Source organism: Canis lupus, chromosome 31, assembly GCF_048164855.1.
Source record: "Canis lupus baileyi chromosome 31, mCanLup2.hap1, whole genome shotgun sequence".
NCBI lineage: Eukaryota > Metazoa > Chordata > Mammalia > Carnivora > Canidae > Canis > Canis lupus.
In genome coordinates, this window is record NC_132868.1 from 28,775,492 (window position 1) to 28,793,990 (window position 18,499).

General features: G+C 37.0%; 1 pseudogene; it reads left to right on the forward strand.

Moving 5' to 3' along the window:
- LOC140622354 (small ribosomal subunit protein uS2-like) overlaps positions 1-18,499 on the forward strand; it is a 42,274-nt pseudogene that overhangs the window by 11,528 nt on the left and 12,247 nt on the right.

The following is an 18,499-nucleotide window of genomic DNA, read 5'->3' on the forward strand; positions in this document are numbered from 1 at the left end:
TTTTTTTACTGTTTTGTTCCTGGTAATCTCCCACAACTGACTTCCCTGCAACATCTTCTTTTGTCTTTAGCTGAGGACGGTGTTTAAGGTGATGCATTTGGCCATTTGGGAGGGTTACTCAGTTTTCCTGGGTCTCTCCCCTGTATACAGAAGGTATACATGTTATTGAACTTTTACTTGTTTTTGTCCTGTTGATCTGTCTTACATCAACTTAATTATTAGTTCAGCCAAAGAACCTAGACAAGAAGGGAAAAATCTCCCACCCCTGCAGATGGCGACCACGAAGGACAAACTTCACTGGCGTGATTTTGCTTGCTGTGAGGCTGCAGCAGCTGAAATCCTGGGATCTCTGACAGGGCCAGCCCAAGGTAAGAATTCTTACCATATTTGTCTCCCAGTTCTGTTTGCAGGGACTGGTTAAAACAAGAGTGATGAGTGAACTTTTCTTTTTCTGAATGTAGATTAGCAGGAGAAAATATCTGTGGAACTAGTTCCTTTGGTACAGTGACTCTGGTAAAGAATTGATTGTGGACAACTGATCAAAGAATTCACCCAAGGCAGAACAGAGGGAGATAGACATTTATTGAATTCACTGCAAGGGAGCAGTGGGCAGGACAGCAAAGGAGAGACTGCCCAGAGGCAGTGATGGGGGGCAATAATTAAGAGGGGGAGTAAGGAGGTATGGGAATGTATGGAATTTTCCTTATTTGGGGACTGTGCCTGGTTATAAGTAGCCTATTGGTCTGCTAGGACTTGTAGATATTTTGAGGTTGGTTGCCTAACTTATAAGCCTGTTCACATTCATTCCAGTGGTCACTGTGGGCCCTTTTACCTTATTCAGGTTTCTATTACTCAAACCCTGCTCCTAAAAGTAGCCTCTACATTGGTAATGAGTACTTTTGTTTTTTATTGATCCTTTCCATCCCAGAGATAGTCACTATTTTTCTTTTTCTGTCTATTGTGTTGTTTGTTATCTTGCTCTGTGTCCTGAGTGTGGCTTTGTGACCACTGAGAATATTCTGACCGGTCTCCCAGTCAGAAGGTGCATTTACTGGTGTGCATTTTGGTGGCCAGTTGACGGGGATTCTGAGATACAAAGTCACAAGCAGTATTCTCTTTGTCCAACTGTGCCAGCTCTCAGGGAGTTTGTGATAGGAGGTCCTGGTCCATAAGGGACTTTTGCCATCCCAACTTCCATTGTTTTGTTAGTGCTGAAAAAAATCCCATCACTGTGGCATCTTCCTGCTGTCACAGATTAGTGGGTCTGTATCTGGAGATATCTCATGTTCTTGTGGGAAACCAGAAATATTTTCATCATACCATTCTTACCACCTGTAAAAATGAAGGCCTTTGCTTTCTTAGAATGTCTTTGGGAGCCAGCTTTCTAGATCCTGAGAGGTCTGCAATTTTGCACTGTCTTGTAGGATGGCTCTTTCATCTTTGGTTAAGCCATGAAAAGGCTTATTGATTTGAGTTACTAGTAAGATTAATAGACTCTACTCAGGGATCCCTGGGTGCCTCAGTGGTTTAGCGCCTGTCTTCAGCCCAGGGTGTAATCCTGCAGTCCCGGGATGGGATCGAGTCCCACATCAGGCTTCCTGCATGGAGCCTGCTTCTCCCTCTGCCTGTGTCTCTGTCTCTCTCTCTCTCTCTGTTTCTCTCTCTCTCTCTCTATCTCTCATGAATAAATAAATAAAATCTTAAAAAATAGACCCTACTCATCAATGGCCATATGATGAATCCTTCAAATTGGACAAACTTTTTTTTTTTAAAGATTTTATTTATTTACTCATGAGAGACACACAGAGAAGCAGAGACCTAGGCAGAGGGAGAAGCAGGCTCCCCACAGAAAACCCAATGTGGGACTCAATCCCAGGACTTTGGGATCATGACTTGAGCCAAAGGCAGACACTCAACCATTAAGCTACCCAGGTGCCCCTGGACAAACTTTTATATTTGAATTTTTTAAAAAGAGAGTTCTCCTCCTAAACAATGGTCTTATTGGTACCAATGGAAAGACCAGATTAAAAAGTGGACACCAAGGTATAAGAGCTAGCCTTAAAGTCTCCCTCTACAGGATAAAAGAACAGAAATAAGACAAAAATTAATATCCACATCCAATGTAAATTCCCTTCCCCAAATCCTGGCCCCATCTGCCTGTTTTAACTTCTCTTTCCTTACAAGATTTATAAAGAACACTCTGGCTTAATCTCTAGGCCCAAAGTATACAGATTACTCATGTAAATACTGAAAGCCAGAAAGTAAATTTAGCAGAAGCATCTAGGACAGGTAATGGGGCTCACTTTGCTATTTCTTACCTCTCTGACTTTCCAGGGCTCTGAAATCAGCCAGCTTCAGATTTCCTATGCAATCTTCTTTGTGGAGGTATCCTAGACACCCCACCCAAAGAAGTCATGTCCCCTGGACAGCAACAGATCTTTTAAATTATAAAGCCCTTCTACCTCCACTTCAGCATATCTTTCCAAATTTACAGAGGACTTACAAAGATTAGTGTCCATTTATAACCCACCTCACAGAGGAAACAGATGACCAAAATTCCTCCTAGGCCCCCTAAAGTGATCAGCTGCAGGCTAATGTTCAGGGGCTGATAAAAGCCAAAGTTGAATTCTATACTCAGAAAGAAGGCTTTTGTTAAAACATTTTATACAGACTTTACAAAGGCATAATTTTTTGATTCCCATCTTAGTTGGAAATTTTCCTGGTGTGAAGAAGCAAGTTTAGCTGGAAAGATGGGTCAGTCCCTTGATATTCAGGCTGTAATCCAGTTCTTCTAGGGAAGAACTGGATTGGAAACAACTGTTTTTGTCTTACAACTCTATACAAACCAGAAATATGACTCTTATAAGTGGTTCAAATCCTACCTCTCTTTACCAATTCCCAGATCTCTTGTACTCATCTCAAAATACTTGCAGATATTGTACAACTCTATACAAACCAGAAATATGACTCTTATAAGTGGTTCAAATCCTACCTCTCTTTACCAATTCCCAGATCTCTTGTACTCATCTCAAAATACTTGCAGATATTGGGATGTTGGAAACGGAATTTTCCTGCAATTCAGAAAAAGAAGGAATTATTTAAATTACCTTAGACCTCCAATAATAGACAAATAAGCCACCAAAACTCCACTTCAGAGAAAACTTGGATACTTTCTCTGTGCCTTCACGATGTAGATTTTCTACACTCTTCTCTAGGACCTAAGAGCCATTCTTTGAAATAGAAACTTTAGGGAGAGACTTCTCATTAGTAGGGTTAAAAAAAAGAGAGAGGAAGTATTTGGAAATTGAGCAAATGAAAAATCTCCACAGATATTGGTAACTGTACGGTCTATGTTTGTGTCTGTATGTTTATGTGTATCTATATATGTATGTTGTAGATGTGTGATATTTTTCTACCTCCAGAGGATATTGCCAAAATTAATTTGTGAAAGAGCTCTATTTAATCGGCTTAGACAGGGGTACCTGGGTGGCCCAGTCTGTTAAGCATCCAACTCTTGGTTTTGGCTCTGAGATCTCTTGGTGAGATCTCAGGGTTGTGAGATGGAGCTGGAGACAGGCTCTGTGCTCAGCCTGGAGTCTGCTTAAGATTCTCTCCCTCTCCCTCCATCTCTCCTTGTGCTCTCTCTCTCTCTCTCTCTAAAATAAATAAATATATCTTTTTAAAAAATGAACAATTGGCTTAAACAAACAAGTGCTTCTGTATTTAGTATTCATAAAAATTTGGAAAAAAATATAACTAAGAAACAGAAACTAGGGCAGCCCCCATGGCTCAGCGGTTTAGCACCGCCTTCAGCCCAGGGCGTGATCCTGGAGACCCGGGATCGAGTCCCACATCAGGCTCCCTGCATGGAGCCTGCTTCTCCCTCTGCCTGTGTCTCTGCCTCTCTCTCTCTGTGTCTCTTGTGAATAAATAAATAAAATCTTAAAAAAAAAAAGAAAAAAAAGAACGAAAGAAAGAAAGAGAAACTAACCCAAAATGCTTTTCGAGTTCACCTGATCTAGGATAATCTTTGGTAAATAAAAGCTACTTGAAATGTATTGACTTAATTAAAATAAATATGTTTTCAGAGTTAGCAACATTAAATGTAATGCAGATAGACAACAACGTGAGCTTACTGATCAAATTCATATTATCTCTGTTACAAACTTTGTCAGCAAGACATGATGTTTTCATAATTAATCTGAATATAATTATTAAGAACAAGTGAATTAAATAGATGTAAGATTAAATTTATAAATGAACTTTTCAGCAATCTTTTTGTCTCCCTATATAGTTCCACAAAGCTTCTTGGTAACTTAAAACCTTAGAGTTTTACTCAGTTAAATTAGATGATAGAAATGAATAGATGATGATATTCATAGATATTTCATAGATGAAATATGTAGATCATTTCCAAATAAGATAAAATACTGAAACATTAATATTGAACATAGGTTTATCTACTTTTATCTTCTTATTACAGAGAAAGTAAAAATGCTTGTTTTGCGTTTGTTAGTAAGCATGGCTTGTGCCACATTGAAAGATTGTACTATTAAAAGGGGTATATGCTTCTAGAAAGTATGAAATGTATTCCTAAATTTGCCAACCTAAAGAATGCTGATGTAGCCAACAGTTTACAATTTCTTATTTCTTAGTTTCCACTAGGAATTAAAGTTTCTAAGGGTTAAGAATTCTAATATATGGGGGATCCCTGGGTGGCTCAGCAGTTTAGCACCTGCCTTCGGCCCAAGGCATGATCCTGAAGTCCTGGGATCAGGTCCCAGGTTGGGCTTCCTGTGTGGAGCCTGCTTCTCCTTCTGTCTGTGTCTCTGCTTCTCCCTCTGCCTGTGTCTCTGCCTTTCTCTCACTCTGTGTCTCATGAATAAATAAATAAAATCTTAAAAAAAAAGAACTCTAATATATGTAATTAAAACTGCTAGAAATAATGAGGAACACATTTCTATATGCAAAGAAAATAGAATGTGTACTTTTAGTAAGAAAAAGTATGAGGAATGGACTTGCATTTTTCTTGAGGGAAAAGAAAGTAATTTTGTCCTAAAGCAATGCTGATATTTCACAGTAATCCATAATCCTATTTAGTCAAGTGTTCAAACATTTTGACATTTCTGACAAAGTTTCCAAAATCAAATTCTTTAAAAAAAATTTTTATTGTTTTTAATTTTAATCCCAGTATAGTTAACAGACAGTGTTATATTAGTTTCAAGTGTACAATATAGTGATCCAACAATTCTGTGCATTTAGTGCTCATCATTGTAAATACACCCTTTATCTCCTTTACCTATTTCACCCTCCCCCTACTCGCTCCTCTCTGGTTACCATCTATAGTTAAGAGTCTTTTTATTGTTTTGTCTCTCTTTTCTTTTTCCTTCACTCATTTGTTTTATTTCTTAAATTACACATATGAGTGAAATCGTATGATATTTTTCTTTCTCTGACTGACTTTGCTTAGCTTTATACTCTCTAGCTCTATCCATGTTGCAAATGGCAAGATTTCATTTTTTACAGCTGCATAATATTCTAGTGTCTGTCGTGTGTGTGTGTGTGTGTGTGTGTGTGTGTGTGTGTGTGTGTTGGACCTTCACCTTTCATCTATTGATGGACATCACTTAGGCTGCTTTCATGATTTGGCTATTGTAAATAACCCTGTTATAAACATAGGGGTGCATATACCCTTTCAAATTAGTGTTTTTGTATTATTTGAGTAAGTATTCAGTAGTACAATTACTGGATAGTGGACTAGTTCTATTTTAGATTGTTTGGGGAACCTCCATACTGTTTTCCACAGTGGCTGTGCCAGTTTGCATTCCCACCAAAGTGCATAAGAGTTTCTTTTTCCCCACATCCTTGCCAAGAGTTATTGTTTCTTCAAAATTAAATTCTTAATGAAGTTATTTTTTGATCTGGAAGAAATTTTGGGATATTTTAGGAGGTCTCAGGAAGTTCTTAAAAGATTTGTTAAACTAATTAGGCTTATTTGGTATATTAAATTACGGGGGAATCATTGTCAAATAAGTGATGTTAAACCTTCTTAGATTATATTTGTGAAGATATATGTTATTAATAAGTGTTCTAAAAAATGTGTGAAGTTTTAAAAAGTCTTGTTTGTCTTGGTATAATGTTAGCACTTATTTTTTTTTTAATTTTTTATTTATTTATGATAGGCACACAGTGAGAGAGAGAGAGAGGCAGAGACACAGGCAGAGGGAGAAGCAGGCTCCATGCACCGAAAGCCCAACGTGGGACTCGATCCCCGGTCTCCAGGATCGCGCCCTGGGCCAAAGGCAGGCGCCAAACCGCTGCGCCACCCAGGGATCCCAATGTTAGCACTTATAATTCTAGTTATTATCTTGAAGTGTTGTGTGTCACAGAAATAACCAAATTTCTTTGTCAATACATCACAGTGAACTCTCAGCAGATCTTTAATTATGGGCATTTTTAAGTCTTATAGATAGTTATTGTTTTACTCTGATAATTTTGCAGGTGTGTTTGTCTTCAGAGATTCATGGACAGGACTTTTGACAAATATGGCATTCTGATAACCTAAAGATCACAAAACCGAATTGGGTAAGAATTTCTGGAACAGGTGGGAAAACTGGATTCAGCAAAAAAGAATAACATGGGACTGAATGAACTGAAGGGGATGATTTTTTTTTTTAAGATTTTATTTATTTATTCATGAGAGACACAGAGAGAAGCAGAGACACAGACAGAGGGAGAAGCAGGCTCCATGCAGGGAGCCCAACTTTGGACTCGATCCCGGGTCTCTAGGATCAGGCCCTGGGCTGAAGGCGGCTCTACACCGCTAAGCCACTGGGGCTGCCCTAAGAAACATTCCTGATTTTTAAGAATATTTTGTCTTTCCAAATTTAATGAAACTTTTTCTCTTAAGCTAACTATGATTTACAGCAATTTGATGAAATACACCTTTATGAACAAACTGAAGCATTTCAATTTTTCTTCCCAATCCCTCTGGAATTCAGAAACTGTCAGTAAGCATTCTTATATTTTCATGATAATGTATTTATTTGCATAAATTCAATAATCACCTGTTCTCCTGGTAAAGGACAAAATTATAAACATTGGTTATATACCAAGGCTTTGACTGGCATGCCATATTTGAGAGAGACATTCATAGACTCAGATATAAACAGACAGCCTTAAGAAACTAAAGTTGACTTTATGGAGCTAATAAAGCCCCTCGGAAAAACAGCCCAGTACCTTATTTACAGAGTGTCCAGATAGGTGAGTAAGAAGGTCAATTTCTGGCAGATGCAGGAACCTCAGGATATTTTGGGAACCTTGAGAAGAGGAATTTACCCAAATCTATAGGTATTACAGGTAAATCTGATGGCAAACCTTTGGCTTGGCTTTCTGGCCTGGAGAAACTTTTTAACGTTCGATATGAGACTCCTTATGCAAGGTTCCAGCAGAGAAAATTTAAAAAGAGCCTACTTGATCAGCTGCTATTCTTGCCACACTTACGTAAATAATCAGGCCAAGTTTATTGGAACTAGATTTATTTTGCAAAATATTAGTCCTAATTTGGCTCTCTTTGGTGGAAATGAGGATGATTTTAGAGAGAAAAAGTATGTTTCAATAACGTACATTCTAGTTCTGATTAATTGGCTTTGAGGATTTATTGTTTGCTTACAAATTGGACTGGATCCTAAATTATTCTGGTTTTCTCAAATATCTGTCTATGACTCCCCAAATTAATGTTTCCAATTTTCTCACATCCTTTTGATTTGGAATCATTGAGAACTAAAACTGTTCTTTTTTTCTGAAGCCCTGCAAACTGAAGCTGGTCAACTTGATATCAACTTCAGAAAATTGCTACTATAGCCCATGTTTAAACAGTGTTCATGCCTGTTTTCATGTGGGCCACTCAGAAAGATCACCAGAGACATTCAAACTACAAACCAAGAAAATCTTTCAGATTTCCACTGCCTGCCCTCACTTTTTCTGCAGATGCTTTGATCCTAACATGTAGAAATCTTGACTGGCTCCCACCTAGGCTCAGAAACTGGTTTATAATCTGCTCCAGTCATTAACCTTTGTTTTTCTTTTGTTTCCATAAAAAGGCCTCTTATTAATTACCTGATTGCTTGTACAATATAGACCTGAATTTGGGAGTCCCTTGCATGACCACCCCCTGAAATGAGACACAAATGTTCAACTAAACTGACATATTCTCAAGACAGAGACTGGTTCAATGAGATATAGAGCAGTCTATCATCTTAGCTTCTGGATTTTGAAACTTTTTTAAAGCTTCAAAGATGAAACTGAAGGGGAACAAAAGATACCAACCCTAAATATGCCTCTATGGCATATTGATTATTTTAAGCTGGTTAATTTTAAGAAACTGCCAACACAAGAGAAGCTCTGAAAACCCAATGGATGTTACCTTCCTGTAAGAGATATTTACATTTATAGGAAAAAATCTCCATTTGTAAGGGTGTCTCCTTCCCTTCTCTATACCAGGAAGAGGAGGATATCTAAATCTAGAAACTCTTATTAGTGCAGAAGGCAAGGACTTCTATCTGCATTACAGTCTTACTCCTGTTTACTCTGCTTTTCCTGGTAACCTCCCACAACTGACTCCAACCCTCAACATCTCCTTTTCCCTTTAGCAGAGGATGGTGCTTAAACTGATGCCTTCGGCCATTCAGGGGGTTACTCAGTTTTCCTGGGTCGCTCCCACAGAAACAGGAAGTATACATGTTATTAAACTTTTGTTTTTCTTCTGTTAATCTGTTTTATATCAATTTAATTATTAGACCAACCAAAGAATCTAGAAGGATAAAAAGGAAAATTTTCTGTCCCTATAATCTATGTATCTATCTAGATGGATATATGGACTTAAACTCAGAGAATAGTATCTTTTTGTGAACATTTCTTCCTACTATATTTAACCCTAATACTCCAGTCTGTATGAATGGTTAAAAGATAACTAAGGGATAATTTTTTAAAGATTTTATTCATTTATTTGAGGGAGAGAGAGTGCACATGCACATGAGTTGGGAGGAGGGGCAGAGGGAAAGAGGGAGGGAGAAGCAGACTCCCTGCTGAGCAAGGTGTCCAACGTGCAGCTCCATCTCAGGACCGTGGATCAGGACCTGAGCCTAAGGCAGACGCTTAATGGACTAAGACACCCAGGTGCCCCCTGAAGCATAGTTATCATTTTTAGTTTATTTGAGCAAAAGTTGATTAGAATCAAGTAGAACCACACCAGAAGTGGTCAGAGCTGCTCCACTGACAGAAGCAGGTCGAGATTTATATAGGGAAAGTGTGGAAACAAAGTAAGGAAATTATTTGATTGACTATAAGTTAGATTTATTTAAGTTTAAATCTTCAGTTTAAAATTGCCTTATTTGGAAAAACCTAGCTGGCTGAGTATTATTGGTTGTCCTTTGGTTTTGATTTCTTAATGTTAAGTATTTTGTCTTGGGTTTTAGTTTGCTTATGTAGAATGCTAAGGTATTAAAACCACCTCAGTCTAATGGCCTCCTTTGTTTACTTAATATAACATTGCTAAGAATGGGTAGATCTGTTGTATAACCACAGTGCAGTTATCAACTTTAGCATGTTTAACATTGATATAATTATATTTCCTAATCTATCATCCACCATCCAATTTTGTCAATTGACCCAATAATGTATTTTGTAGCAATTTTTTCCCCTTCAGCACGGGATTCAATTAGGATCAGAGATTATATTTAGTTGTCACATCTTTTTAGTCTATTTTTTAAAGATATCCCATGTATGAAATAAACATGTTAGTATACTTCTGTTTGCTTTTTCTTGTGTTAATCTATTTTTTATTATGGGGGGATCTTAGCCACAATCCCTGAAAGGTAAAGGGACAATTGTTTCCCTCTTTACAGTAGGAAGATACCATAAGACCCTGCAAATACTCTCACCTCTTCATCAAAAATTTCCCTCTCAGGGTGCTTTGGTGGTGCAGTTAAGTCACCAACTCTTTTTCAGCCAGGTCATGATCTTAGGGTCATGAGATTGAGCCCCATGTCAGGCTCTGTGCTCAGTGCAGGGTGATTCTCTCTTCTCTCTCTATCCCTCTCATTCATGCTCTTTCTCTCTCTCTCTCAAATGAATAAATCTAAAAAAAAAAAATTCCCTGTAGATTTAATATTTATTGATTTGTACCTGAGGCAATCTTTACTACTTTGGCTGAAAAACGAAGATTTTCCCATTCAACTACTCTTTTCATATTAATGAGTTAGCACTTTCTTACACCTGCAGTGCATGAAATTGTGCTTCTCTCTCCACCCTCATTAACATTTATTATCTTTTGCTTTTGCTTATCTTTTGCTTTTGAATGAATAAATAAATAAATCTTTAAAAATAAAATAAAATAAATAATTTAAAAAAAGATTTTATTTATTTATTCATGAGAGACACACACAGAGAGAGAGGCAGAGATCCAGGCAGAGGGAGAAGCAGGCTCCATGCAGGGAGCCTGATGCGGGACTCGATCCTGGGACTCCAGGATCACACCCTGGGTGGAAGGCAGGCACTAAACCACGGAGCCACCAGGGATCCCCATAAATAAACATTTTTTGAGTCAAATTTATCCATGTTTTCCTTTGTGATTTTTTCATTATATAATAATTAGAAAGTCTGTTTTATATAGTACATAATAAATTACATAATATTTTAGTGTTGATTATATTCATGCTGCCTATATGAAAGGGGCTTCGTGTGTATATGTGTGTGCAGAAGAACAGATAAAGAATTATGGTGATTAGTTCCAAATATAATTTCATAATAGTAACAGTTATTAATACTGGAACTGTTAGTGAGGAAGATTGTGTGTGTGTTTATAAGATCTCTTATAACACCAGGATCATTCACAACTTTCTCCTTAGGGTCAGATATAGTTAAAAGGTATGTGGAACTTAAGAAACAAAACAGATGAACACAGGCGAAGGGAGGGAAAAGTGAAATAAAACCATGTCAGAGAGGGAGACAATCTGTAAGAGACTCCTAACTATAGGAAAAAAACTGAGGGTTGCTAGAGGGGAGGTGAGTAGCAGAATGGGGTAACTGGGTGATGAGCATTAAGGAGGACAAGTGATATAATGAACACTGGGTGTTATATGCAATGGATGAATAACTGAACTCTACATCTGAAACTAATGATACACTGTTAACTCATTGAATTTAAATTAAATAAAAAATTTTAAGAAAGTTTAATAAGACAACATGAAGCAAAAGATTTGTTGCTGTTATTTTTTTACAAAAGACCAAATAGGGTAAAGATGCCCTCTAGTGGAAAGTTAGGTCCTCTCTACAATCAAACTGAAAGCATGAAAAAAATCTGCTATCCATCGTTTTACTTTAAACTGCTCTACATATGCAATTGAGATGTAGGGTTTTTGCTTTCTTTCTGAACAATAGAATCAATAAAGAATTAAGAAATTAATTCTCTTACAAATTAAATTATATTCCCATTCATATGCTCTTCTTGGATGGATTTTATTTATTTTAATTACTTCCATGGCACATTATCTTATAAATAGGGAAAACAAAATTGTCATGGTCAACAGTCTGTTTTCTTTTTTGAAAAAAGAATTGGTCACTCTTTATTGACAAGTATATCTACTCTTATAAGTTTATGTAAGTAAATATTGACTTGTTCAATAGACAATCTGAATGTGTTATCAGAATTTGCTTTAATTTTATGAAAGAAATTATTTTAATATTATGAAAGTAAATAGTTTGTAAAGTTATCAAAAGAGATAATGATAAATATTAGAAAAGAAAGATGTTGACAGAAATGCTTATTATATGACTTCCAGTGTTGATAATGGTTGAAAAGGAGATAAAAGGATAAAGGAAATTGAATGTGTAGAATTAATTTTGTGGTCTTTTAAAAAAAAAAATCTAGGCCAATTGGATATCTGTCAGGACAAAAAAAATATGAATCTTAACTTCCCCTCACATCATAGAGAAAAATTGATTCCAGGTGGATTGTAGATCTAAATGTAAAAGGTAAAAAAGGAGCTTCTAGAAGAAAACATAGGCATCTTTGGGATAGCAAATATTTCTCAAACTGTATACAAATAACGCCTACAAAGGAAATTTTTGATAATTGTAGTAAACGAAAATTAAGAGCTTCTTTAAATAAAAAACACTCCTAAAAGGAGTGGAAAGGCAAATCACATGCTGGGAGAAGACATTTGCAATACATGTATTCAATAAAGGACTCATCAAGAATATGTAAGGAATTCTTATAAATCAATAAGAAAAAGAATATAGTAGAAAAATGGACAACAATTTAATAGGAATTTTGCGAAAAAATTCTAAGGACCAATAAACTTATGAAAATGTGTTCGACTTCCTTAGTCATCAGGGAAAGTAAACTTAAATCACAGTGTGATAGGTAGCACTATAACTAGAACTGTAGTGGTAAATGTTGGACAATGGGCTTTCCAGTAGGGGAAAAAAAGTATATCACAAATTGACATATAATAAAAAAAATACAATATAATATAAATTCTTCTAAATTCCATTTAGCCAATTGATGTTTATAGAATGAATGCTTTTATTGGTTTTTGCTGAACTCTTGTTTTTTTTTTTTTTAAGATTTTATGTACTTATTCATGAAAGACACAGAGAGGCAGAGACATAGAGGGAGAAGCAGGCCCCTCATAAGGAACCTGATGTGGGACTTGATCCCCGGACATGAGATCATACCCTGAGCCAAAGGCAGACGTTCAACCCCTGAGCCACCCAGGCATCACTTTGCTGACCTCTTGTAATCCATATCTGTTTGCAATTCAACCATGCTTTGATAATTTTTTTTAGCTATTCACAACATATCAGCTACAAATATGACACTTTTGAGTTTAACCTGCATTATTAACATTTCTCCATCACTTTCTTAAGTCTATATAAATCAACAGTACAATAAATCAAGCCCTGATAAGTAGCATTTCTCAATTTCTATGGTATAAACACTGAGCCGTAGTCAATTTCATATTACCCACAAGATTCTGCTGAAGTGATGCATGGCGGTGCACCATTATATAGTTTTTTCCACCATACAAATACAATTGGTGTAAATAGCCTTGATAGCATTGATGATCATCAGATGTAGTAAAATAGAAGGTAATGAAATTTGAATACTTAATACCTTGTTTTAATATAACCTACTTAAGTTTATATATAATTTAATTTTTTTTAGCAATACATTTTATTTATTTATTTTTTTAATTTTTATTTATTTATGATAGTCACACACACAGAGAGAGAGAGAGAGAGAGAGAGAGAGGCAGAGACACAGGCAGAGGGAGAAGCAGGCTCCATGCACCGGAAGCCCGATGTGGGATTCGATCCCGGGCCTCCAGGATCGTGCCCTGGGCCAAAGGCAGGCGCTAAACCGCTGCGCCACCCAGGGATCCCTATAATTTAATTTTTAATAATCATTGTGTTTAACAAATAGCTCTCAAAATAATAGAAAATTTAACCATTGGCTCCTGACAGCTGGTATGAGTCAACTTTAGCATACTCTTCAACCTACGAGAAGGAAAAAAATAGCCAATACCAAGTGTGGCTCTATGACCTGACAATTCAATTCCTAGACATATGACAGAAATGCACACATATATTCATCAAAGATATATATAAGAATGTTCACAGCAGCGCTATTTATGATAGCCCTGAACCAAAACAACCCCAAAGTCCATCAGTAATAGAATAGATAAATAAATCACAGTGTATTCAGCGATTATAAACCAACTATTATTACATGGTACCAATATGGATGAATCTCATAGATGTAATGTTGAGTGAAAGAAGCCAGACCCAAAGCATACATGCTGTATGTTTACATATATATAAAGTTCAGAAATAAGCAAAATTAATCTACAGTATAAAGGTGAGGAGAATGAATACCTTTTGGGGTTTAGGGCTCAAAGTTTAGGGCCCTGGTTATGTTCTTTTTCTTAACCTAATCCTTTTTTTTTTTTTTACCTAATCCTTTTTTTAAAAAATAATCCTTACCCCTAATGTGGGGTTTAGACTCATGAACCCAAGATCAAGAGACACATGTTCTATCAACTGAGCCAGCCAAGCACCCAATGTTTTTTTTTCTTATCTGGCATTGTGTATACAGATGTGTCCAGTTTATGAATATTCATCAAACCATACAACTGGAGACCTGTGTGTTTTTCCATGGTTGCTGCACTTCAAAAATATATTTACTTTAAAACATGTTCACAGCAGCGCTATTTATGATAGCCCTGAACCAAAACAACCTCTCAATTTCAAAAAACTAAAACTGACCTGTTAATTCCAAATAAATTGGTTGATTTGATTATATCTGAAGGAGTAGAGGAGTAGAAACCGGAAGACTAGGTAATGGAGTCACATTATCTAACCATGAGACTACGTGAAAGGAATTTTATTCCTTTTGTGACTCAATCCTTTCTACTTTAAGACAGTAGTATTTGTGAATTACACAAATCAGAAAACTGCTGAAAGAAGAAGCTTATCAAATATCTGTATTTTTTTAAGATTATTTATTTATTTATTTATTTATTTATTTATTTATTCATGAGAGACAGAGAGAGAGAGAGAGAGAGAGAGAGGCAGAGACACAGGCAGAGGGAGAAGTAGGCTCCATGCAAGGAGCCCGATGTGGGACTTGATCCCGGGTCTTCAGGGTCACACCCTGGGCTGCAGGCGGTGCTAAACTGCTGCGCCACCAGGGCTGCCCCAAATATCTGTATTAACCTTAAAAATATCTAAATGTTTTATGAAGCAAAATTATGTCAGAGAAAAAAAATGCTACGTTTTCCCTAAAAATATGGCTTTCATGATAAGAATGAAGTAGCCATTTTAAAAGTCTTCAAAGACATAATAACCTTGTTCATTTTTGCCTTTGGCTTGGATCCACAGAAGGGAAACAGCTGCAGGCCAATAAAATAAAAAAGGAGTGCTTCCTAGTGAAAGATATGGATAAATGGTTAAATGAATATTGGAAATGGAGTGAAGGTTCCATCAGCTATAAACATGGGGAAAGGCAAGAAGCAGCTTTCTGCTGAATGGAAGTTAATTTAGCAATGTATATTGCAGATAAAAAAAATACTTTCCAGAGATTATTAAATCCTATAAATCTATACCTACATTTTCAAATTAGTATCAAATTAATTTTGAAGGTTTTCTCCTCCCATATATAGCATATCAAAATATTATGTAAAAAAGACATTAGATTCTGTTGCTACACAAAGACCCTCCTAGAAGTTTTACTGCTACAGCACATTTCACATTTCATAAATTTTTATGCCTGCTTTGACCTAGACTTTCCTTTCTGTGTGAGTTGCTTAGCAGAACTTAGCTAAAGAATATGTGATATGTCTAAAAGAGTATTCATTTTAGGTTAATGTGATGGAAAGAAATCCTTTCTTGAAGATTCCTGTGAGCTTTATGTTTTGGTCAAGAACGAACACCACCACTGAGCACCAGTTTGGCAATAATGCTACATATCTCTGAAAAGAGGCTTTAATCAACAATCAAAAATCTTGGAATTCTTTTACACATTTGGTTCTGCACATATAACCAAATTAATAAATGTGAATAGGCTCAGATCAACAGAACATCCAGATGCAGATACCACTTGGTTAAGTCAAACAAGGTTTATATATTTAGAAGTACAGCATGAAGTTGAAACATGTAGGATATACAGTAAAGAGATCAGTTTTCATTTCCTTAAATATCCCTCAAAAAGGCCACACCAGCAGACACACAGTTGCAGATGGTAAATCTGAGCAAATGAAGTTCACATTATACCTTTCAAAACTCAGATGCCACTTCAGACTAGTCTTACACAGATGGCACTAAAGTAGTCTAGGACATGGTCTCGCTTGGATACATGCTGGAGACAGCTGTCCTATGGCCAGGTATACGTCATCTCAGAGGCATATGATACATATAAGGCTTGTAGGTGTGCAGTAAATAGTACTTGTACTCCTAAACAAACATTTCATTCATTAGTCTAACCCCCCCCCAAGCTAAAATACCTTGGGCTAGATATAAGCCTGATTTCCATGTTGTGGAGCAGAACAAGAATCCGTTACCCTGATGGCCTGGAAGTCATGTTAATGCACCATTGGACCAGCTCTAGGGCCTAGTCCACAAGTCCGGATTTACTTAGGTTGACAAGGAATCATAAGACTTGAAGGAAGGAAAAGAGACTGCAAAATATCTGCCCCAGCCAATAGTCTGTCTAATTATGTAGTCACTAGCCATTATAAGACAACTTCTTTACATCATTATTTTCTACATGATTTTATTTTGTTCATTTGTTTTTGCCTTCTAAACCTCTTCATTGAAGTATGAAGAGTATTATATCTAGTTATCTTTTAATTGGGTGAAATAACCATTTGGTTGGGACATGTCCTTCCTTTCAACCCAGTTTTACATGATGGGATGTATGAAAGGGACTATAAGGGAGAGGAGGGAATCTGAGTGGGGAAAAATTAGAGAGGAAGACAAACGATGAAAGACCCCTAACTCTGGGAAACAAACAAAGAATGGAGGAAGGGGATGGGAGAGATGGGGTGACTGAGTCATGGGCACTAAGGAAGACACTTGATGGACTGAGCACTGGATGTTATACTATATGTTGGCAAATTGAATTTAAATAAAAAATTTTTAAAAAATAAATAAGTGATAGGATGTAAAGTTGCAGTGTCTACATGCAATCCCAGCAATTCAGGTTCATCATTGGATTAATCCATAATGTGTTAATTGGGGAAGAATTGCTAGATGTTACATGTCTCTGCCTAAAGCATAGCCTACTTTCACTACTTTGTCATGCTGAAACTCTTATTCGTCCTGGGTCATTCTGCTAAGACAGAGAACTGGTTAGAATCAGAAGCCAGATTCACACCCTGACTTTACCACCTCTGGTTCTATAATGTTTGTTAGGGCCGTAGACCTTGAGTAAGGTGGGATTAAATCTACTTCATGGATTTGAAATGACAGTTAAGATAATGTTTGTAACCTTGACTAGAACAGTGATTGACTCATAGTCTATGTTTGGTAAATATAAATTAAGTCTAAATCTGACAGTTTGGTCTTTTAGAATATGTAGCATATGCCAAAATTCTTTATTGTCCACAATTTCCACTGCCAGGGATGGGTTTTATTGAAAACCTTTAAACTTCAGCAATAAATTAATTGCCAGAAGTTAAGTTTGTTAGGTTCTGAACAGAAATAAAAATGCTTGCAGCTAAAAGCATTTCCTTGTACATGAAACTAAGGCTCATGACTACATGCCAAGCGACTCACAAATACATATCATATTCTGGGCCACCACTTACTTTCTTGGAAGCTTTTTGAGAAAATTAATGAGTGTAGCCAAGAGTTTGTTGAACTCAAGTAAATTTTCACTGAGCTGTTTGTTTGCCCACTTTGTTAGATGAGAGAGGGGCATAGTTGACAGGGCAGCTGATGGACTAGGAAAGAGTGAGTCTGCACAACAATGCAGGCAAGGAAAATGACGCTACATAGGGATTACAGTTTTAATTGGTTTCTCAAGGCACTTACAGACTATTCAGGAGCTAATTCTGAATTTTAAAGGGATACTGGAAGATTGCAGTCATGACCATTTAGGGCTTTCTATTTTACATTTATAAATATTAATTGAACACATTACCACTGTCTAAAAATGGTCTAATAAATATTTACCAAGATCATCTGGCTGTTAGACTTCTTAACTTTGTGCTCCCAACTGTGTTAATTTGGGCAATGAATGTGCAAATTGCTAAGCTCGTTTAAGGATTCTAAACTTGGAAGGGGCAGAGATGGGGATATAGAGGGAGTTCTTTGAAAATTAGCAAGAAAGGGACAGGACAGTAGCAGGCAATGGCTCAACTCTCCATCTCTGGTTACTGCCCAGTCTCCATCCACTCACATGAACTAGGCTCACCTGATTACAGATGCCGGCCCTGAACTTCTGTGTTAACTTATGCAAAGAAGCAGGGCCTGCAGGAAGCCCCTCAGGTGTTACCTAGTCAAGTTCCCAGGGAAGCAGGGACCACAGCGTTAACAGGAATAGCTGTGTCCGAGGTGCAGACTGCTGTGTGCATCCTGCGAGAGTGATGTCTGTGTGGATTTGACTGGGTGAGTTGGCTCTAATGTGTGATGTTGGGTGATGTTCCTGGCTGCATGTCCCAAGTCTGGTCCTCCACCTTCCTTTGTGTCCTGGGACCTACCAAAAGCATGTTCACAAATTCCTTTCTGCTAAATAAGCCAGAGTCAGACTCTCTTGCTCGTAACTAGGATTATTATGTGATGGAGCTATTAATTCAATTTTTTAAAAGCCAGTGTTAGGTTGTCAAAATTTCCACGGATTGGGTGGATTTGGTGTGGCCAATTTGAGACCTCCCTGACAAGTGATAAGCTCCTTTATCAATGAAGGGGGAAAATAGAAAAATACGAACAGAATCCA